Source organism: Ranitomeya variabilis, chromosome 6 (genome assembly GCF_051348905.1).
Source record: "Ranitomeya variabilis isolate aRanVar5 chromosome 6, aRanVar5.hap1, whole genome shotgun sequence".
NCBI lineage: Eukaryota > Metazoa > Chordata > Amphibia > Anura > Dendrobatidae > Ranitomeya > Ranitomeya variabilis.
The window spans coordinates 247,713,245-247,736,013 of record NC_135237.1 but is presented as its reverse complement, the minus strand read 5'-3'; the positions used below and the strand labels follow the sequence as shown (position 1 = coordinate 247,736,013).

Sequence of the window (22,769 nt, the reverse complement as noted above, 5' to 3'; positions counted from 1 at the left end):
ATGATTACAATTAAACTTTCATATATTATAGATTCATTATCCACCAACTGAAATTTGTCAGGTCTTTTATTGTTTTAATACTGATGATTTTGGCATACAACTCCTGATAACCCAAAAAACCTGTCTCAATAAATTAGCATATTTCACCCGTCCAATCAAATAAAAGTGTTTTTTAATAACAAACAAAAAAACCATCAAATAATAATGTTCAGTTATGCACTCAATACTTGGTCGGGAATCCTTTGGCAGAAATGACTGCTTCAATGCGGCGTGGCATGGAGGCAATCAGCCTGTGACACTGCTGAGATGTTATGGAAGCCCAGGATGCTTCAATAGCGGCCTTAAGCTCATCCAGAGTGTTGGGTCTTGCGTCTCTCAACTTTCTCTTCACAATATCCCACAGATTCTCTATGGGGTTCAGGTCAGGAGAGTTGGCAGGCCAATTGAGCACAGTAATACCATGGTCAGTAAACCATTTACCAGTGGTTTTGGCACTGTGAGCAGGTGCCAGGTCGTGCTGAAAAATGAAATCTTCATCTCCATAAAGCATTTCAGCCGATGGAAGCATGAAGTGCTCCAAAATCTCCTGATAGCTAGCTGCATTGACCCTGCCCTTGATGAAACACAGTGGACCAACACCAGCAGCTGACATGGCACCCCACACCATCACTGACTGTGGGTACTTGACACTGGACTTCAGGCATTTTGGCATTTCCTTCTCCCCAGTCTTCCTCCAGACTCTGGCACCTTGATTTCCGAATGACATGCAAAATTTGCTTTCATCAGAAAAAAGTACTTGGGACCACTTAGCAACAGTCCAGTGCTGCTTCTCTGTAGCCCAGGTCAGGCGCTTCTGCCGCTGTTTATGGTTCAAAAGTGGCTTTACCTGGGGAATGCGGCACCTGTAGCCCATTTCCTGCACACGCCTGTGAACGGTGGCTCTGGATGTTTCCACACCAGACTCAGTCCACTGCTTCCTCAGGTTCCCCAAGGTCTGGAATCGGTCCTTCTCCACAATCTTCCTCAGGGTCCGGTCACCTCTTCTCGTTGTACAGCGTTTTCTGCCACATTGTTTCCTTCCAACAGACTTACCATTGAGGTGCCTTGATACAGCACTCTGGGAACAGCCTATTTGTTGAGAAATTTCTTTCTGGGTCTTACCCTCTTGCTTGAGGGTGTCAATGATGGCCTTCTTGACATCTGTCAGGTCGCTAGTCTTACCTATGATGGGGGTTTTGAGTAATGAACCAGGCAGGGAGTTTTTAAAAGCCTCAGGTATCTTTTGCATGTGTTTAGAGTTAATTAGTTGATTCAGAAGATTAGGGTAATAGGTCATTTAGAGAACCTTTTCTTGATATGCTAATTTATTGAGACAGGTTTTTTGGGTTATCAGGAGTTGTATGCCAAAATCATCAGTATTAAAACAATAAAAGACCTGACAAATTTCAGTTGGTGGATAATGAATCTATAATATATGAAAGTTTAATTGTAATCATTACATTATGGTAAATAATGAAATTTAACACTATATGCTAATTTTTTGAGAAGGACCTGTACATTGTTAACTGGATCTATTAGACCTGACCAGGTTGGTTGTGTCACCCCAATAGTAAAATTAGCATTTTAAGAGTTCCGAAAAAGAAAAGTTAAAGAACCGATAAGTCCAACAGAATTTAATCACAATCCACAGTTATACTGATAGCTGTAGCTTGTGCTCAGCAGTGTCAGATTTTTCCACCTTAGGGTAGGAAGAACATGGAGAAAGCTTGTTAAATGCACATATATACATAAATGCGCGTGTGTGTGTATGTGTGTGTGTATATTTATGCACAAATATATATATATATATATATATATATATATATATATATATATATATATATATATATATATATATATATATATATATATATATATATATATTATATATATATATAGTGATGCAGTGACCCGTTACAGCTAGGGGGAGCTGTATGTACTCCCCAGGGGAGGCATAATGGGGATAGTGAGACAGTGTCCGGCATTGTGGTGAATGGCCGGTGTGTGTCGCAGAGGAGGAGGTCTTCTACGCTGTAAGCCTCACTTGATATGGGGAGCTGCTCCCTGCGATGCAACCCGAAGTATTTTGTCTTTGGTGCACATGAGCACTAAAATGTCGTTTAGTGCATCTGGGTCCAGGTTGCGGGTAGCTATGAGAAATGGGAGGGACTGGCTACCCACATACCTCACCTCTGGATGAGGTTGCTCACTGTAGCCCTTTTTCCTGTGGTTAGTGCAGGTGTTTGAGGACCTGCAGTGATGTCAGGATCATGAGACCAGCCAATGTGATCCATACCTCACCTGTGGGTGTGGTTACAAGCTACGTAATGGAGGTATGTTTGGCACATGGGGAGTTGTCTGGGAGCCTGTCAGCATGGACAGACTTCCATGTGTCCAGGCTGGACACTACAGAGTGGTCTGTCTGCAGAGTCAGTGGCGGTGCTGTGTTGGGGAGCTACTGACCTTCGGTGGGCCTGGACTGTCGGGAGTGCCCTGGTCACAAGGACAGTGATCCCCGTAAGGCAGTTCCCCAGGACAGAGGACTGACAGGAGTTCAGTATGTGAAGTAGGAGCTCCTGGAAGGTAACCTCAGACAAGGGGGTTGTAAGAAAGGCAGAGAGGTGTATCTGCTATATGAACTGACATGTCCTATACCGTTTCGTGGATGTAATGAAACGAACTGTACTCTATCTGGTTTATGTTTTATTTAAATAAACCGGATTGACTGTTTAAGTGAGTAACCGTTACTGTGTATACATACATACAATATATATACAGGGTGGACCAAAAGTAGGTGGACAGAAAATAACATTTATTTTGATTTATACATAAAATTATATTTACTAACACAAGCATAATATTGACAATTAAATTTTATTCTGAACAATAATACAAAAGCCCTTACATTTTATCAACACAGGTGCTCAAACTGTTTTCCATCACAATATCACAATTCGCACAGCTTTGAAGTCTGTCTCTTATGCCTCGACAAACATTTTTGCACAAGTCTCTTTGGGCATTAATTTCTTGAAATGCATCTCTTATGTAATTTTTCAAATCACTGACACTTTTTTTGTTTTCGACTATAAACTTTGCCCTCGAGTACTCCCCAAAAGAAAAAATCCATTGGGGTTAAGTCTGGTGAACGTCAATCAAGTGGGCCTCTTCAGCCAATCCGTTTATTAGGAAATGTTTCATCAAGATACTTGCGGACTACTCTTGAATAATGTGGAGGGGCCCCATCTTGTTGGAAATAAAGGTCATTTGAATTAGGCTGTTGCTGTAACTGGGGAACAACTTGATTCATTAGAATTTCGAGATGCTTATCTCCTGTGACTGTTCCATAAAAAAAAAAAAAGGTCCAAAACCACCAAAACTTGAAATTCCACCCCAAACATTGACACCGGGCTCATTTGGTTGTTGCTCTAATGTTAAATGCATGTTCTAATTATACCAGTAAATACAATTTTGTCTGTTAATATGGCCAGATAATTTGAAAGAAGCTTCATCACTCCACATAATGTTATCTAAAATTACTGGATTTTCTTCAATTTCGTTAGGCATAATCTCACTAAATTGCAGCCGCATGTCGGGATCATCCTCCAATAAACCATAAGGCCATGTTCACACTTTGCGGGTTTTACCGCGGATCCGCAGCGTTTTTGCAGCTGCGGGTCCGCAGCAGTTTCCATTGCGTTTACATTTACATGTAAACCCTATGTTAACAGCAATGCGCTGTGCACATGCTGCGGGAAAAAACTAGCAGAAACGCAGCGGTTTACAACCCGCAGCATGTCACTTCTTTGTGCAGAATCGTTGCGATTCTGCACCTATAGGAATGCATTGATCCGCTAACTTCCCGCATGGGGCTGTGCCCACGATGCGGGAAGTAAGCGGATAATGTGCAGATGGTACCCGGGGTGGAGGAGAGGAGACTCTCCTCCAGGCCCTGGGAGCCATATTAGTGTAAAAAAAAAAAAGAATTAAAATAAAAAAAATGATATACTCACCTCTCAGCGCTGCACGTGGCTGTCCGGTCTCAGGGTTGCTGTGCGAGCAGGACCTGCGGTGACGTCGCGGTCACATGACCGTGATGACGCCATGGTCACATGACCGTGACGTCACGAAGGTCCTTCTCGCACAGCATCTTTGGAACCGTATCGCCGCGTGCAGCGCCGAGGAGATTGGGACGTCAGAGGGTGAGTATAAACCATTTTTTATTAGTTTTAACATTACTATTGATGCTGCATATGCAGCATCAATAGTATAGGAGTAAACCCGCAGCGGAAACAGCAAGACAAACCGCGATAAATCTGCAGGGATAACCGCAGCGGTTTTGCCCTGCAGATTTATCAAATCCGCTGCGGGAGAACCCGCAGAGCACACCGCAAAGTATGCACATAGCCTTAATAAGATGTGGATGATATTCCACCCAATAGATTTCAGGATTCAAATGATGGAAGCTCGTGAAATACCCAGTTCTAAAGAGACTCTTCTGGTGGACTCACTTTTGTGGACTCTGAACAAATTGTTTCAGCAACAAGCTGTATGTTTTTTTCTTTACAGGCTGTTTTGGGTAGACCAGTTTGTGGCGCATTAAGGATTGAGCCAGTGGCATCAAATTTGTCACGAATGCAGTAAATGGTTTGTCTCTTTGGGGCTTGAGTACCATATGTTTCAACCCAATTTGCTCTAACTGTTTCAGCATTTTGAGATTTTAAAATCCATTTTCTTTGATCTGTATTTAAATTATTTGCCCTTATGGGTTATCTGAATTTTCTTTAAAGAAAATATATTTTTGGAGGAGACTTATCTGTGATACTGACTCTGTTTTCCTTAGCAACCAATCAGATTCCACCTTTCATTTTCCAAAGAGTCTGTAAAGAATAAAAAGTGGAATCTAATTGGTTCCTAAGGGCAACTGAGTCAGTTTCACTTAACACCATGTTTGATAAAACTCCCCCTTCATAACCCTATTACACATACTGTCCACCTACTTTTGGTGTGTGTGTGTGTGTGTGTGTGTGTGTGTGTGTGTGTGTGTGTGTGTGTGTGTGTGTGTGTGTGTGTGTGTGTGTATGCACACACAAACAGTACAGACCAAAAGTTTGGACACCTCATTTAAAGATTTTTCTGTATTTTCATGACTATGAAAATTGTAAATTCACACTGAAGGCATCAAAACTATGAATTAACACATGTGGAATTATATACTTAACAAAAAAGCGTGAAACTACTGAAAATATGTCTTATATTCTAGGTTCTTCAAAGTAGCCACCTTTTGCTTTGATGACTGCTTTGCACACTCTTGGCATTCTTTTGATGAGCTTCAAGAGGTAGTCACCGGCAATGGTTTTCACTTCACAGGTGTGCCCTGCGAGGTTTAATAAGTGGGATTTCTTGCCTTATAAATGCGGTTGGGACCATCAGTTGTGTTGAGCAGAAGTCTGGTGGATACACAGCTGATAGTCCTACTGAATAGACTGTTAGAATTTGTATTATGGCAAGAAAAAAGCAGCTAAGTAAAGAAAAACAAGTGGCCACCATTACTTTAAGAAATGAAGGTCAGTCAGTCCAAAAAATTGGGAAAAACGTTGAAAGTGTCCCCAAGTGCAGCTGCAAAAACCATCAAGCGCTACAAAGAAACTGGCTCACACGAGGATCGCCCCAGGAAAGGAAGACCAAGAGTCATCTCTGCTTCTGAGGATAAGTTTATCCAAGTCACCAGTCTCAGAAATCGCAGGTTAACAGCAGCTCAGATTAGAGACCAGGTCAATGCCACACAGTTCTAGCAGCAGACACATCTCTACAACAACTGTTAAGAGGAGACTTTGTTCAGCAGGCCTTCATGGTAAAATAGCTGCTAGGAAACCCCTGCTAAGAAGAGGCAACAAACAGAAGAGACTTCTTTGGGCTAAAGAACATAAGGAATGGACATTAGACAAGTGGAAATCTGTGCCTTGATCTGATGAGTCCAAATTTGAGATCTTTGGTTCCAACCACCGTGTCTGTGTGACGCAGAAAAGGTGAACGGATGGACTTTACATGCCTGGTTCCCACCGTGAAGCATGGAGGAGGAAGTGTGATGGTGTGGGGGTGCTTTGCTGGTGACACTGTTGGGGATTTATTCAAAATTGAAGGCATACTGAACAAGCATGGCTACCACAGCATCTTGCAGCGGCATGCTATTCCATCCGGTTTGTGTTTAGTTGGACCATCATTTATTTTTCAACAGGACAATGACCCCAAATACACCTCCAGGCTGTGTAAGGGCTATTTGACCAAGAAGGAGAGTGATGGGGTGCTACGCCAGATGACCTGGCCTGCACAGTCACCAGACCTGAACCCAATCGAGATGGTTTGGGGTGAGTTGGACTGCAGATTGAAGGCAAAAGGGCCAACAAGTGCTAAGCATCTCTGGGAACTCCTTCAAGATTGTTTGAAGACCATTTCCGGTGACTACCTCTTGAAGCTCATCAAGAGAATGCCAAGAGTGTGCAAAGCAGTCATCAAAGCAAAAGGTGGCTACTCTTAAGAACTTAGAATATAAGACATATGTTCAGTTGTGTCACACTTTTTTGTTAAGTATATAATTCCACATGTGTTACTTCATAGTTTTGATGCCTTCAGTGTGAATGTACAATTTTCAGAGTCAGGTAAATACAGAAAAATCTTTAAATGAGAAGGTGTGTGGTCTGTACTATATATATATATATATATATATATATATATATATATATATATATATATATATATATATATATATATATATATACATACACATACACATATTAAAAAAAAAAAAATTAGAGAGAGAGAGAGAGAGAGGATTATGGGGTGCTCACAGTATATATAGTTGGTGTTCAGGAGAAAGATAATATAAAATATATAGATGAACTCCGGCACTCATGAAGAATATTTTCCAGGCAGAAGGAATTATTTTTCAAGCCAAAAAAGGGAATTTATTTTAAAATTCCAAAAAATTGTGAAAATCAGTAAACCGGTAATCACAGACATCAATATTTACAACGTTTCGGCTAGCATGCCTTTCCTCAAGTTACGTCTGTTTCTGCAAGACAAAATATAACTTTTGAACTAGAATATAATACTGGCGCTTACCACTGTAGGGTAGGGAAACTGGTTCAGAAGCCGCTGGTGATTAGAACAGGTTCTGTGTATATACATGTTGGAAAGACGGGTATGCTATAAAAAATGGTGTATAATCGCCGCGCTAACTGAACTGTAATGGGGATGCACCGAAAGTGATTAGTACCGAAACTGAATTAAAATAAGGTTTGCTTAGTACTCACTTGCTTGTATAAGTGGCATGAAAATGTGTAGGTCAATCAGGGATTTCTGCTGGCTGGTGCAACCGTTAAAAAGGTTATAGCAATTATACTGTTTCTGTGGTTAACTTGAGGTATTCGTTAGTTATATCAAGTATATACGGAATACTAGGATTGTAAATGTTGAAGTGTACTTACTAGTGATCTCATTGGTGGTATAGCGTGCACTACAGGACCTGTGCAGGGGGTAGTGGATAGGCAGTATTATGTTGCTGTGCTGGCTTTGGAAATACTGTCAATGAGGAGAAATATTACCGCGTTTTAGCGTGAAAAGAGGAGCCTTTGCTGTGCACAGATCAGAGTATCTTTATAGTGCAGTTGAATCTATATAAAGTAAGTCAGGTATATATGCAAACTAATGCGGTACACTTGCAGTGGTAAATACAGAGATCCACTTACTTGTGGTACCGTTAGCGGTACAGCGTGCACTGCAGAACTCGAGGGGTGGTAGGTATGCAGTTACTGAGCCGAGGTTCGGCGCTGGGGAGTTACTGCCAGTGAGGGGGAATGTTCCTGTTTAGAGCGGTATGGTGAAGAGCCTCTGGAGTGCAGAGGGACGCCAGCAGCCTGCGTGCTCCGGCCGTGAGCGACGCTAGGATGCAGTGCACGGGGTGGGCGGAGCCAAGTTTGTGACGTCACAGAATAGCGAGGACGGGAGCTCGGTTAGGGCACTAACCAACTAGTTTCGAGAGGTGTCTCCTCTCTTCATCAGGGTTGTCCCAAATGCTGGCTGACAGTCTTTAAATACCCACGCCTCCTCATAACCCCACTGAGTCCGCTTGCAGCTGATTGATAGAATAAGTGGATAATTAGGTAGATTGCTAATCGAAATTGGTTGCAATGTGTCCAATTAAAGGAAGTTGATCGTATGTGCCATAAGCAAGTTACTTGTGCCTGAATAAGGAATGTTGGTAAAGACACTGACATGGATATTAGATAATGGATTTTGGGGATTTGACTAATACTGTTTACCAGACACATATAAGGGTACCACTTATTGAAATACCTGTAAATTTCTGTGCATATACCAAGGGATGGGTTATAAATCAACATTTGGATCAATGTTTGGATGCATGATATAATTTAAAAGCAATTTTTTTATTTTATTTTTTTTAAAGCAATTTTTTTAATTAATAAATGGGTAAATAAAACAATGAAAAAATGTGAGTGATTTAAAAGATTAAAAATAAGGATAAAAAGCAGAAAAATGCGTATGTCGCCACATTCCAGTACAAATGTCCCAATAATTAAATAAATAAATTAAATAGCTAGACATGTGCCTGGGAATTTGCTCCAGAAGATTAAAAAGCATAAAGTTCGATCTCTTGATTCAAGCTGCTTGGGGCCAGACTATCAAGAGTGAATATCCATTTGGATTCTATCCTGGACATGGCTTTTAAATAGTCTCCACCCCTAGGGTTTGGTGGAACCACTTGTATGCCAGAAAAGAAAATTCCCTGGCAGGATCGGTTATGTTTCTCAAAAAAACGCCGCGACAATGGATGTCCTTTGTACCCTTTACTGATATTATCTAGATGTTCTTTAATCCTGTCCTTTAGCCGTCTTTTGGTCCTACCCACATATATTTTCTAGCATGGGTATATTAAAATGTAGATGACTCCCTTAGTTTGGCATGTAATATAGGCTCTGATATTGTAGTGATTTGTTTTATGTGTATCCGTAAATTAGGTATATATTTTCTTTTCATTTGTTGTACGTATGCAGCAGGGGCATAAGCTGCATGGGAGAAAACCCATCTTGCGTGTATGGGATTTTGTAGACAGCAATTTTTGTTTGCTAGTAGCTGACACAACTGTTTTTGTTGTTGAAGCCAATAGAAGACCCAAATTCAGGGCTATTTTGTATATAAATTTGGGACATTGTGGTAATAGATCACCAATGCATTTATCTCCTTGTAAAACTGGCCAGTGTTTGCGGATAATTCTATTGAATTTTCCATGTCCTGCATGGAATTGGGTGAATATAGGCAGCTGGTTTATTTGTTCTTTAATGGTAGGTGGACTATGATTAACCGGAGTTTTGAATAATAAAGATTCTCTTGGTATAGCTTCCACCTCTAGTCTGGCCTGGGCCAGGGCTTGTGTTATACCTTTTTTCCTCAAATTGAGCAGTTAGGTATTTTGTTTCTGTGCGATAGTCTTCAATATTGGTACAGTTTCTCCGTATCCTCATATATTGACCTTTAGGGATATTGCTTGGCCATACAGGGAGATGGCAGCTGCTTGTGTGGATGAAGCTATTTGAGTCAACTTCTTTATGATATCCTTTAGTGACTAGTTTATTGTTCTCCACACAGATGGTTAGGTCTAAAAAGTTTATGCTGGTCTGGCTATAGAAGGCTGTAAATTCTAGGCCATAGTCGTTAGTATTAAGACCAGAAATGAAAATTTGTAAATCTGTGATGGTACCTTCCCAAATGAACAGATCATCTATGAAGCGACGCCATAACTCAAGGCCCATATGAGGGTAGTTGTTCCCATATATGTGATCTTGTTTTCATTTTCCCACATAAAAATTTGCGAAACTTGGCGCGAAACGAGTACCCATCGCGGTCCCGTGGGTTTGTTAATAGTATTGATTATTGTACAATGCTGTCAATAATGAACTGGATCTGGGGTGCTTTGTAGGTTCCTAATGCTTGGAGGACGGAGTTTGTTGCTTGGCAACCTTTAATAGGATCAATAACTGTGTACAGTGATTTAATGTCAAGAGTGCCTAATATAAAGTTGGTTTTCCACTCAATCTGACTCAGAATTTGTAGGGCATGAGTGGTGTCTTTTAGATAGGCAGGTATTAGGGTCATACACTTTTGTAAATGTGTGTCTACATAGCATGATAAATTAGCCATTAGGCAGTTTATGCCAGAGATGATTGGCCTGCCGTGGGGATTTTCCTTGTCTTTGTGTATTTTTGGTATGTGGTAAAAAATTACTGTTGAAGGCGTTCTATTGTTAATAAACTGATATTCTTTTTTCCTAAGGATTCCTAAGAGTTTCCCTTTTGATGCCAATATGTTTAGTTTCTTGGTGTAATTGATTGTAGGATCAAAAGTTCGTTTTTTATATGTAACCGGGTCCCCCAGGAGTCGCATGGACTCGTTGTGGTATGTACTACGGTCAAGTACCACAATACCACCCCCCTTATCGGCTGAGCGGATGATAATATTATTATTTTCTTGGAGTTGGATTATGGTACTTTTTCACCATGACTTAAATTGTGTGGGGTAAAACTTGACATTTTATGGCATGCTTTTTTGATATCTGTGGTTACTAGAGTCTCAAAGGCTCTGAATGAGTTGGAATACTCATTTAGGGGGTTAAAGGTTTACGGTTGAGAGAGGTTTGTATGAATATATTCAGGTGGTGCAAAATTTTGGGCCGTATAAGTGGTACACTGATGGGGTCCACCTTTCTTTAGGAAGTATTTTTTGGAGCTAAATTCCGTAGAAATTTTTTAATGCTAATATATAAATTGAAGGGTTTGGCTATGGTGGTGGGTGCAAATTTTAGACCTTTTTGAAGCAAAAGTTCCTCATTATGGGACAGTTGGTGGGAACTGAGGTTAAAGATTTTTTGTGTATTCTTAGTGGTTACGAATTGAGATGTTATTTTCTTTTTGGTGAATGACCCACCCCTCTTACCTCTTTTGGTTTTGCGGTTTGTACCCGAAAAAAATTTTTGTTGATGGGTGTGTGGATTTTAGAACCTATTACTTTTTTATGGTTGCTTTTGGCTGTGGTACCTGTTCCACCTGTAATTTTGTATAGAGCCTTTTTGTGGTTATTGGTTACTGTTTGGCTATAGGTGGGGATTGGTAATCTACCTGGATTTGGATGTTTGTTAATTTGTCTGTAAGTGGTTGTTATATGTGGTGAGTCTATGACTTCTTCATCAGGTGATGATAATCGAGAGTATCTGTTAGTGGTCAGAAAGTTATCTGTGTTGGGTGTATGTAATGTGTTAATTGGAGGTGAACCTCCTTTATTATGGGAGGTGTGCGCAGGTTCCCCAACATATGGAGAGATGGGTACAGCAGGGTCATTTCTGGTACGAGTGGATACTGGCATGTATTGAGCTGAATTGGAGTAAGTTGAAAAAGCTGTTGATAAATTGATGGAATCATGTTTTGGGGTAAGGTTATATTCATCCAGAGTGATGAGATTACTAATTGGGCGAGTTCTGCAATGCACGCTGTACCACTAACGGTACCACAAGTAAGTGGATCTCTGTATTTACCACGGCAAGTGCACCGCATTAGTTTGCATATATACCGGACTTACTTTATATAGATTCAACTGCACTATAAAGATACTCTGATCTGTGCACAGCAAAGGCTCCTCTTTTCACCGCTAAAACGCGGTAATATTTCTCCTCATTGACAGTATTTCCAAAGCTCTGCACAGCAACATAATACTGCCTATCCACTACCCCCTGCACGGGTCCTGTAGTGCAGTGTTCCCCAACTCCAGTCCTCAAGGCCCACCAACAGATCATGTTTTCAGGATTTCCTTTGTATTGCACAGGTGATGCAATTATCACCTGGGCAAGACTAAGGAAATCCTGAAAACATGACCTGTTGGTGGGCCTTGAGGACTGGAGTTGGGGACCCCTGCTGTAGTGCACGCTATACCACCAACGAGATCACTAGTAAGTACACTTCAACATTTACAATCCTAGTATTCCGTATATACTTGATATAACTAACGAATACCTCAAGTTAATCACAGAAACAGTATAATTGCTATAACCTTTTTAACAGTTGCACCAGCCAGCAGAAATCCCTGATTGACCTACACATTTTCATGCCACTTATACAAGCAAGTGAGTACTAAGCAAACCTTATTTTAATTCAGTTTCGGTACTAATCACTTTCGGTGCATCCCCACTACAGTTCAGTTAGCGCGGCGATTATACACAATTTTTTATAAAATATAACTTTTACCATAATATAAACAACCTTTCCAAAGAAAATAAATCAGACCACCTGGTCAGTATTAACCGTAACATGTGACAAAAATATCGTATATATGTGACCAAAAAATTGTATATGTGGCATAGGAGGAGAGCATCCATGATAGAAGGAGGTCAGAACCAAGCAAGAGAAACACCAATGTATAATTGAGTGGATAATGCTATGCATTTAGAAAGATAGATAGATAGATAGATAGATAGATAGATAGATAGATAGATAGATAGATAGATAGATAGAAAAGAGAAAAAAGATGATGAAAAAAAGAAAAAGGGAAAGAAAAAAGGGAAAGAAAAAATTGGTACTTTACTATATGATGTACTCTGCAAAGGGTAAGTGGTCCCACTGAAAATACAAATACAATAAATGTGAGGCTTTCAGCAGCGGCCATAATGTGCCCAGTAGAGAAGCCTATTAATAGTCCCGATAAGAATATCCGGCAAGGGGCCTCCGGGCAGCAGTAGCCAAAGCAGGATCCGGACGGCGGTGCTGGTCGGTGCTCGCCGAAACGTTGTAAATATTGATGTCTGTGACTACCGTTCTACTCTGATTTTCACAATTTTTTGGAACTTTAAAATAAATTCCTTTTCTTTGGCTTGAAAAATAATTCCTTCTGTCTGGAAAATATTCTTCATGAGTGCCAGAGTTCATCTATATATTATATATATATATAAGAATGCTCCCTTTGCAGCAGTTACAGCAATGCAGGCCTTTGGCATTCTAGCAGTAAATTTGCTGAGGTAATCTGGGGAAATTTCACCCCATGCTTCCAGAAGCCCCTCCCACAAGTTGGTTTGGCTTGATGGGCACTTTTTGGATACCATACGGTCAGCTGCTCCCACAACAGCTCAATGGGGTTGAAATCTGGTGACTGCGCTGGCCACTCCATTACAGATAGAATACCAGCTGTTTGCTTCTTACGTAAATAGTTCTTGCATAATTTGGAGGTGTGCTTTGGGTCATTGTCCAGTTGTAGGATGACATTTGCTCCAATCGAGCGCTGTCCACGGGGTATGGTTTGGCATTGCAAAATGGAGTGATATCCTTCCTTATTCAAAATCACTTTTACCTTGTACAAATCTCCCACTTTACCAGCACCAAAGCAACCCCAGACCATCACATTACCTCCACCATGTTTGACAGATGGCGTCAGGCACTCTTGCAGCATCTTTACAGTTGTTCTGCATCTCACAAATGTTGTGTGATCCAAACACCTCAAAATTGGATTCGTCTGTCCATAACACTTTTTTCCAGTCTTCCTCTGTCCAATGTCTGTTCTTTTGCCCATATTTATCTTTTCCTTTTATTAGCCAGTCTCAGATATGGCTTTTTCTTTGCCAATCTGCCCTCGGAATCGCCTCTTCACTGTAGACGTTGACACTGGCGTTTTGCGTGTACTATTTATATTTAATGAAGCAGCTAGTTGAGGACCTGTGAGGCGTCGATTTTTCAAACTACAGACTCTAATGTACTTGTCTTGTTGCTCACTTGTGCAGCGGGGCCTCCAACTTCTCTTTCTACTCTGGTTAGAGCCTGTTTGTGCTCTACTCTGAAGGCAGTAGTACACACCGTTGTAGGAAATCTTCAGTTTCTTGGCAATTTCTCACATGGAATAGCCTTCAATTCAAAGAACAACAATAGACTGTCGAGTTTCACTTGAAAGTTATTTTTTTCGGACCATTTTCAGAGTTTAATGGAACCAACAAAAGTAATGCTCCAGATTCTCAACTAGCTCAAAGGAAGGTCAAGTTTATAGCTTCTCTAATCAGCCAAACTGTTTTCAGCTGTGCTAACATACTTGCACAAGGGTTTTCAAGGGTATTCTATTCATCCATTAGTCTTCTAACTCAGTTAGCAAACACAAAGTACCATAAGAACTCTGGAGTGATGGTTATTGGAAATGGGCCTCTATACACATGAAGATACTGCATTACAAACCACACGTTTCCAGCTAGAATAGTCATTTACCACATTAACAATGTATAGAGAGTATTTCTGAATCATTTAATGTTAGCTGCATCGGAAAAAAAATGTGCTTTTCTTTCAAAAATAAGGAAATTTCCAAGTGACCCTTACATGGTAGGAAAATATCTATCTATCTATATATATATATATCTCTATTGTGAGGCTGTGGCTTCTGATACAGCTAGGGGGCGCTGTTTGTTCTCCCCAGAATGTGCATGCAGATGGATTAAGTCCATAGGTGTGCATGAGAGTCACGGATTTCCGTTCCAGGTTTTCCATGTGGCTGAAGGCTACAGGTTTGTGTTTAAAAACCCTGCAGTAAGGGGTATGGGTGTGTCAGGTGAGGCCAGGTGTGCGAGGTGCACATTAGTGCAGATCAGCACACACCAGACTGACAGAGTGCATGGATGCCAGCAGAACCAGCACCCAGGGCAGCTGAATAGCCTGGCACCCACAACGTACACAGAGATGCAAGTAGTCCATGGTACTGGTCTCGGATGTGGACAGTCCTGTGCCCGGAGGTGGATGTCCTGTGCCCGAAGGAGTCGGATGTGGACAGTCCTGTGCACCGAGGTGGATGTCCTGTGCCCGAAAGAGGACTAGCATGTGCAACGATTGCAAACAGGTGGATATGGTGCCTGGCTGCTATCCGGAGGATATCCTGGACTGTGTACGGCTGTGTGAGTAAAGAGACTGTAAGAGACTGTGATACAGCGATGCAGGACACCCACGAGAACTAGTCAGAGGGCTGGCGTGTGTAGTGTCTGCGACATATGAGGCTGTGTGTATGGAGACGTATAGAGACTGTGAGATGGCGTGCGGTCGCCCAGGGAAACTGGACAAGGGAAGTCTGGCCTGTTTAGGGATCGCAAATCTAAAGCCATGTGATATGTATTGCTTTGAACTGGTGTAAACTGGTCACTGATAATATCCACTGAAGTTATATGCATTTATGTGAATTGGACTTTAATGCTGTGAAGAAACACATTAAGAGAGACTTTTGTGTTTGAATTTGTGGGTCACTGCTTCTTCACTGTGTACGATGCTACTGCAGCTTTACACTATATATAGATATATAGATATAGATAGACAGATAGATTAATATATATATATTTATTATATATATATATATATATTTATTATATATATATATATATATATATATATATATATATATATATATATATATATATATATATATATATATATATATATATATATATATATATATATATATATATAAATCTCCACAGGCTGCCCCGAAACAAGAGCATACCATTAGCACAAAACTGAACATAAGGATTAAACAACAACCACAAGGTGGATTTAATTAACCAAGGTATCAGTGTAATCAGTATAATGGCTCCAACCTGAAAGTGTCTGTAGGCTATTGTGCACAATCCTGCTGACAGGTTCCCTTGAAGAATATTTATTATGCTTTGCTTATATAGCGTTATCTTATTCCGCAGTGCTTTACAGACATTATCATTTCTGTCCCCAATCTAAATACCCTATCAGTATGTCTTTAGAATGTGTGTGGGAACCGGACTACCAGGAGGAAACCCATGTAAGTACAGGGAGAACATACAAACTCCTTGTTGTCCTTGGTGGGATTTGAACCCAGGACCCCCGCATTGCAAGGATCGCCTTGCATTCAACTGTAATACCATCAACAATCCAGACAATCCCTTTAAGAATAGATTCTCATTGTTCCAAGTAGTTGTTTTTTTTTCTCTTATATTCACTTATTAATAAAAAAACGGCATGTGCTTTTTCTCTGGAGTCAGACAGTTGTTGGGGAGAATATATCAATATGCTGTTTTGTCATTGTTCAGTAATAATTACCGTATTTTACGGACTATAAGACGCACCGGACTATAAGGCGCACCCAGGTTTTAGAGGTGGAAAATAGGGAAAAAAAATATTTGAAGCTAAAAAATGTGGTAAAATATTTAATAACATAAATAACATACTATTATATGTGGTGTTATTATATATAATAGTATGTTATTATGTTGGAAGCTGCGGGACCAGTGTGGTGGCTGTGAAGTACTATATGAAGATGCTGGAGGGTGAGTATAAGAATGGGGGCACAGGGCTTATAGTGAAAGCACCACTCCAGCACTGCAAAATAGCACTGGAGTGCTGCTTTAAAATCCCATGGGAGAACTATAACTCCCAGCATGTTCTGCAGATCCTGACATGCTGGGAGTTATAGTTCACCACAGGAGTGGCAGAGTGCTTTATTGTGTGTTGTAGACTAACCTTTTAATTGTGGCAGCCTGCCAGCCTGTGGTGAGGTAAAAGCATCCCATGGCTGCACACAGAGCCCTCCCTCTTGTTGCCTTTCCACAGCACAGCACAGGTTATAAGAGGAAGCCTGCAGATTCTATTGGGGAGTCTGAAGGACCTGTGATGATGTCAGGAAGAGGGAGGGCTCTGAGCTGCCATGTGATGCTCCAGCCCGCCCACTCCTGACATCATCACAGGTCCTGATTGTGCACAACACTGGGCGTCCAGGCATGGCAGGCAGGTAGGCAGCGATCTCCTGGCCCCTGCTACTGCCTCCTTCTCCCCAGGACACACAAATCTCCTTAGCTGCTGAAGGAATCAGCGCTGAGGAAGCCGTGTGTGTCCCTGATTAAGTGCAGCAGGCTCACCGCTCAGCTGATGGGTGGGTGGGGAGCCGCTCATAAATATTCACTGCGCTTAATCAGCGGGGCCATGTGCTTTCCACAGCAGCTGATTCCCGGCAGCAGGGACATCTTGAAGTGGGATAACAGTGCGATCCCACTCACTGCTGCCCCCTCCCCACATGCTACATCCGGACTATAAGACGCACCCACACTTTCCTCCCAAATTTGGGGGGAAAAAAGTGCGTCTTATAGTCCAAAAAATACGGTACTGCATATGAAACTACTACTAAGGCAAGCTAAGGAATTGCACAATATAGGTATCTGATGACATCAGTCCAAGAAACAACAAGTGTAAGATGTTCTAAACAACAACTGACACGTGAGTGTGACAATAGCTCTTAGATAAATTAAGTACTTTAGATAGATCATCAGTAAATACATGGAATGTGTAGCAAAAAGGCACTGGACTAAAAAAATGACATCATGGAAAGTCTTTCAATTCCATTCATTAAAAACTAAACTAAAATGTATTTGAAAGTTTTAATAAGTGAAACATTAAAAAATCCTTGACTTGTTCACAGAGACAAACCGTAAAAGATTAGACGCACCCTTAAACTAGGAGAAAGATTTTAAAGTGGTTTTAGATTTTATTTTTCCTTAAAGGGACTCTGTCACCCCCTCCAGCCGTTAGAAACTAAAAGAGCCACCTTGGGCAGCAGTAATGCTGCATTCTGCCAAGGTGGCTCTTTTAGTTATTGGTGCAGTCAAAGCAGAAATAAAGCGTTGTATAACTTCGCAAAAATACCTGTCTTTAGTCCTGGAGGCAGATCTTAACCCCCCTGCTGCACACGCCACACTGCCGTCAATCAAGGCTTCTTCGGCGCCGGGCGCCGCCCCCTCCGCGCTATTTTCAAATCAAATCCGGTGCCTGCGCTGTTTTGTTCTGCCTGGGGCAGGCGCAGTGAGCGCTGCCCGTCTGACCTCAGATGCAGTCTCTCAGACTGCGCTTGTGCGGCCACCCAGCTTGTGAATCCCAGCCCCGCACTGTGCATAATGCATAACACACTGCGGAATGCAGCATTACTGCTGCCCAAGGTGGCTCTTTTAGTTTCTAACGGCTGGAGGGGGTGACAGAGTCCCTTTAACTCAGAGGTCCCCAACCTTTTTTGCACCAGGGACCGGCTTTAAGCAAGACCAATTTTCCATGGCCCGGTGGGGGTGGGGCAGGGGCGGGGCTTTGGTCATATGGGGGTGGGGTTATGGAGGGATGGAGCTTAGTGCATACTTATCATATAATTATGACATTTATAATGAGAATGTGACTTTGTTGAATGATTGCATATGCTAGCAATGCACCTTGCGGTGTGTTTACAATGTGCCGCACTGAACAGAGACGTGCCACCACAACTTCATGCCCTCAAGCAGCTATTCCGTGTCTTTCATGTGTGACAGGGCCCAGGGGCATCACTGGAGATCAGATTTTGCAAGTAAAAGGGTCAGTGAGCAGTGCACGCAGCAGAGCAGACCCAGGCTCAGCAGCAGCAGGCTGCATCCCATATTCCCCCCGCCCCCGCAAAGTGCAGACGAGTCACTGACCCACTCACTGCTTCACCGGCCCGTCCATCGCCCTCATTGTGGACACAGCAGGAGAGGGTGCTGCACGGTCCTCACTGCAGCTGCTGCTCGTCTTTTCCTTCTTGGCGCTGCCGCTGCTGGACCTCATGTCCTGGACGGTGACCTGGTGGACGCTGCGCTGGACGACGTGGGGCTCTCTCTCTGTCTTCTTGCTCTTAGGATGATGAGCCGACCGGAAGTAACAGGAGAGATGACCCAGCGTCGCCCGGAAGTGTATTGTGTGTATCCATGGTGAGGGCCGGCGGGGGTGAGTATTGCAGCTGCGCAGCGCCAGGAGCTGGCGAAACAGCTCAGACAGAGCTCTGTGGCTGTGGACCCCCTGCAGCCGAGGCGCCGCCAGGCGCCGGGGATGATGAGGGATTTGATTGTGCGAGCTCTGACCAGGCGCAGGGCCGCGGAGCTAGCTGTCAGCGGCGCCGCGGACCGGCTGAAAAACCCCAACGGCGCGGACCGGCGGTTGGGGACCTCTGCTTTAACTAGTTTAAAAAGTGCTCATCAAGAACTCTGTAATCTACTTGGTGGATGGTAGTTAGCTACACTCCGTTAGTTGTCACATGATCCCCATTCCCGCTGTGCAGTAGATTACATGCCTATATGATCTTCTACTTGCTGGTCAGAAAGTCAGCAATAACATCACATGTCAGTGCGTGTATTTTTAACCCTTTGTGAGTCAATGCGCCTGTAGACTATTTGGAGGTTGAAGTGACAGCTCAAAGGGGCAGGTTGTGAACAAGCAGAAACTGGCAATAACCTACATGGGAAATGTAGTTTTAGTCTGTTGGCTTAACCACAGACATATCCCAAGAGAGTGTATAAGCAGAACATGCAGCATTCAATACAAATATTGGTTCGCAAAAATACTGAAAAGCAGGATTTTACTGCAAGTTATGGGCTTTGAGGTCCTAAAAAAAATCTCTTTCAGCCCTTTATCCCTAAAGCCTGTTTTCACCTTCCTGACAGAGCCCTATTTTTCAAATCTGACATTTGTCACTTTATGTAGTGATAACTCTGGAATGAACAAATCAGATGTGCTACTGAAAGTCTCACAATTGAAAATAATTCATTTATACACACAATTTTTAATAATTTTTTCCATAGGCTGATTGATTAAATGGAGAGCTACATAAAAAACTTCCGTTTATGGTGAAAATTACATTACAATTTTCACGTATCTAAAGTCTAATTCCCAGTGGTAGTCTATATCATTATGCAGACTTACATGGTATTGGGCTGAAGACCTGGCTGCACCATAGTCCTTGCGCCCAAATGCATGTATCACCCAGCATCGTCAGGGGGGTGTTCAAAACAGTTACATAACATTTCCCATGTACAGATAGGTCTAGAAACATTTAGACAGCGACCAAATCTTCATGATTGGAGTATGGCATGGCACTACTTTGGACTTAATATGAAAACTTATATATATATATATATATATATACATACATACATACATACATACATACATACATACATACATACATACACACACACACACATATACACACACACTATATATATTATATATATATATATATATATATATATATATATATACACTATGTTCCAAATTATTATGCAAATTACATTTTTCTCAGATTTTCCTTAAAGGTCGGGGCAAATGACAGTCAATCTAATAAAAGTCATCACCCGTTAGATTATACATTGAATTTTATTGAGAAACCTCCCAATGATAACAGTATAATCTCCAAAATGAATAAAAACTCAAAATGCACTGTTCCAAATTATTATGCACAGTAGAATTTCTAAACATTTGATATGTTTTAAAGAACTGAAAATGCTCATTTGTGGAATTTGCAGCATTAGGAGGTCACATTCACTGAACAAAAAAGCTATTTAACTCCAAAACATCCTAACAGGCCAAGTTACATGTTAACATAGGAACCCTTCTTTGATATCACCTTCACAATTCTTGGATCCATTAAACTTGTGAATTTTTGGAGAGTTTCTGCTTGTATTTCTTTGCATGAAGTCAGAATTGCCTCCCAGAGCTGCTGTATTGGTGTGAACGGCCTCCCACCCTCATAGATCTTTTGCTTGATGATACTCCAAAGGTTCTCTATAGGGTTGAGGTCAGGGGAAGATGGTGGCCACACCGTGAGTTTATCTCCTTTTATGCCCATAGCAGCCAATGACTCAGAGGTATTCTTTGCAGCTTCAGATGGTGCGTTGTCATGCATGAAGAAGATTTTGCTCCTGAAGGCACGTTTCTCCTTTTTATACCATGGAAGAAAGTTGTCAGTCAGAAACTTTATGTACTTTGCAGAGGTCAATTTCACACCTTTAGGAACCTTAAAGGGCCCTACCAGCTGTTTCCCCATGATTCCGGCCCAAAACATGACTCCTCCACTCCTTGCTGACGTCGCACCCTTGTTGGGACATGGTGGCCATCCACTACTCCATCCATCTGGACCATCCACAGTTGCTCGACACTCAACAGTAAACAAGACTGTTGGAAAATTAGTCTTCATGTATGTCTGGGCCCACTACAACCGTTTCTGCTTGTGAAAACTGTTTAGCGGTGGGCGAATAGTAGGTTTTTGCACCACAGCAAGCCTTTGAAGGATCCTACACCTTGAAGTTCGAGGGACTCCAGAGGCACCAGCAGCTTCAAATATCTGTTTGCTGGTTTGTAATGGCTTTTTAACAGCTGCTCTCTTAATCCGATCAACTTGACTGGCAAAAACCTTCCTCATTCTGCCTTTATCAGCACGAACACGTCTGTGCTCAGATTCAGCCACAAATCTCTTCACAGTATGATGATCACGCTTAAGCTTTCGGGAAATATCTATTGTTTTCATCCCTTGACCAAGGCATTGCAATATTTGATGCTTTTCAGGACGAGAGAGATCCTTTTTATTTCCGATATTGCTTGAAACCTGTGACCTGCTTAATAATGTGGAACATCATTTTTAAGTAGTTTTCCTTTAATTAGAATCACCTGGAAAACTAATTATCACATGTGTTTCAGATTGATTTCAGTGATCCATTGAGCCCTGAGACACAATACCATCCACGAGTTTATTTGAAAAACAAAACAATTAAATCTTTACGACACTGAAATCCAATTTGCATAATAATTTGGAACACAGTGTATATATATTCTAGGGACACTCGGTATATTTCTTTACAGTACATTATGTCGGGTAGCGCACAACACAGCAGGGGCAGCAAAAGGCACGGAATTGGGGATATCAGCTGGTTGGGGACTTTGTGCAGTTTGGAAATAGATGGGGTGGTACTGGAATTTTGAGAAGTGATTGCTACAAACTCTACCGATATGTCGTGGCTGAAAAAAAAAAAGTCTTTATGATAGTTTGGGCCAGATGGAAAACATGGGAAAAGTGAATGACTATAAGCTGAGAACACATCATATGTGTAATTATATATTACTGTAAAACATACCGTACATGGTTTTCAGAACTAGCACTATATGGTCAGAGTGTGTGGCAGTAATATCGGCCTCGATCTTCGTAGAGTGATTTTTATTCAGTAACGATCGTTGTCTGTTGAGGAGCTCACTACAGATGAGCAGATAGATTTGCAGCATTCCGGTCCATCGGCAAGTTCAGTGTTCTGTGACCACTGGACGAGAATTCTGTGAATCTTCCAGGATCCCCGGCGCAATTTTTAATTAGCTTGACTTACACAAAGAATGACTAATCAAAAGCCACACAGGGGTTTCCGAAAGGTAAGAGATTCATGAGCCTCCTGTCCAGCGGCCAGAGACTACTGTACTGGACCATGGAGCAGAGTCCTGTGAATTGATCCACTCAACTCTGGTGCCCACTATCATTAGAATGTGCCTTCATCAATGTAAACACAGGATGCCCCACTTTGTGGGCCCATTCAGATGCATATTGTACCCCTCTTTCCTGTGCTGAATGCCAAGGTTTGTGACAATACAATATTTAAGCATTATAGAGCACTTTTATGGTGGAAGCATTGCAAACCAATGTGTGAGAGCATTTAAGCAATTATGGAAGTGTTATTTTCAGCAACATATGGCATGGTTATTTGGGTAACATACTGTATGTCATGGTAATCTATATACCACATGAATGAGAAGAAGGAGGTCAGTAAATATCACAGAAAATGTATTATCCAGCATAAGGCCGGACATATACATATTGTCCAC

At 41.7% G+C, this 22,769-nt stretch overlaps 1 protein-coding gene across 4 annotated transcripts in view; it reads right to left on the bottom strand.

Annotated features, from left to right (window-relative positions):
- The window catches only part of PTPN3 (protein tyrosine phosphatase non-receptor type 3), a 530,936-nt gene that overhangs the window by 434,990 nt on the left and 73,177 nt on the right, over positions 1 to 22,769 (bottom strand). Inside the window, exon 1 of one of the 4 annotated variants that reach the window (XM_077269561.1) lies at positions 7,159 to 7,225. The exons of the other annotated variants lie outside the window; for them this stretch is intronic. The gene's annotated coding sequence lies outside the window, so the exon portion shown is untranslated. Of the gene's footprint in view, positions 1 to 7,158; positions 7,226 to 22,769 lie in introns of those variants that run through there. 4 annotated transcript variants of the gene reach the window in all.